Raw genomic sequence first — 1,930 nt, 5'->3', positions numbered from 1 at the left:
CGCATATTATACAATAATACGAGTAATAATACAATAATAGTACATTTACAATATTTCATCTAAACTGTACCATTACAATATTAATAACGAAAATGTCTATAAATTCAATTAGTTGCTCATTTGTGAGTTCATGTTCTGTTGGAGGAAAATATTTTTCTAATAAGTCTAATAAGTTTTCACTTATTACAGATTTGAATATTTTCCAATCGTGTAGGAGTACTAACATATTTTCACCTTTAAAATAATTAATTATTGTTTTTATTTGATTTATTATTATAATTTGATCTAAAACATCGCATACGAATTTAGAATCTGAAAAAAAATATGGTTCTTTAGGGTACTTTTTGTAATTTTTGAAATTTTCTAAAGTGATTTTGATTTTTTCTAGGGTTTCATTTTCTAAATGGTTAAGCTTAAAAAAACCACACATATTATAAATTGTGGTACTAAATATTACTAGAAGTTCATCATATATCATACGTTCAATTGCCATTTTACTATTATCGGTAAATACATATATATATATTTCAATGATCGGTTCACCATAGCTATATTGTAGTAAGGGTATAACTTTTCTAAATTTTCTCTCCCATATAGACTTTTTATAAATTTTTTAACCATCCAAAACGTCTGATTAATTTCAATTTCGTTTCCATTTATGTTTATGATGCGTATTTTTATTATTTCATCATCGAAATATTTTGTGTTTTCATCCTCATATAATTGAATTTGACCAATGTAAAAAAATTTAAAAAAACCCAGCACAGGGGGGTCGCGGCACAGTTGTAACGTGGTATAGTTGGATCAGGTATAATGATATCTGAGAGTGATTAAAATCACTATCAAAAATAAACGCTTCGATGCAAATCTTTAGATAGTGTTTAATTTTAAAAAAATTGTGGATTATTCCAAAAGCTTCATAAACTGCTAGTTCCTTATTAATATCCTGAAAAGCTACTTGATCTGCTGGTTCCTTAATATCTCGATTAAGATAAAGTATTTCGAATGAAAAAGGGTTTATTAAAAAATATTATTTCTCATAAAAAAATTGTGTGGATCCATAAACTTTTCAATAAGTTATAGCATTATAAAGTTAAATATAATATAAATTATAAAATCAAAAATTTTCACACAAAAATAGCATTCGGTAGCCGTTTTCACCATGAAGAGGTCAAATTTTTTTTTTCAAATTAAAGTTCATTACATTAGCTTTAATTTAAGATATATATAAAAGTGTCAGACCTTCCGGAACATTTTCAAAAGTTAAGTTGAAAAAGTNATAAAAGTGTCAGACCTTCCGGAACATTTTCAAAAGTTAAGTTGAAAAAGTAAATTTTTTGTGAAAAAGTTGTCATTTTAAATCCCCCCCTGTGGGCAGAAAAAAGGTCAAATTTACAAAAAAAATATACCAAATAATAGGTAAAAATATCAAGCATCTATAAAAAAAAAATAATATTGATATGTTCATTTTTAAAAAAGTTACGGCAGTTTTTAGTAAAAAAAATTGAAAAAATTTCTTTTGTGACTTTTACCACTTTTTCTCAGCTCTCACCGAACCGATTTCTTTCAACGATACGTCAAAAGATCACAAATCGTATCTAGTCAAAGACATTACCCTTCAAAATTGAAAAAATTTCCCTCGTTCCCCGTAAATGGGGGAAACCTCCAAAAAAATTACAANTTCGTTCCCCGTAAATGGGGAAACCTCCAAAAAAATTACAAATTTAAAAATCGCTAATTTTTTCAATTTTTTCAATTTTTTTTACTTAAAAAAGTCATAAGTTTTTCAAAAATGAACATAACAACATAATTCTTTTTTATATAGATGCATAATATCATTATCTTTCATTTGGTATATTTTTTTCATAAATTTAACCTTTAACCTGCCCACAAGGGGGGATTTAAAATGACAACTTTTTCACAAAAAATT

Source organism: Daktulosphaira vitifoliae, unplaced genomic scaffold, assembly GCF_025091365.1.
Source record: "Daktulosphaira vitifoliae isolate Bord-2020 unplaced genomic scaffold, ASM2509136v1 Scaffold_5, whole genome shotgun sequence".
NCBI lineage: Eukaryota > Metazoa > Arthropoda > Insecta > Hemiptera > Phylloxeridae > Daktulosphaira > Daktulosphaira vitifoliae.
The sequence above is the reverse complement of the archived record's forward strand: the minus strand, read 5'-3'. Positions refer to the sequence as shown.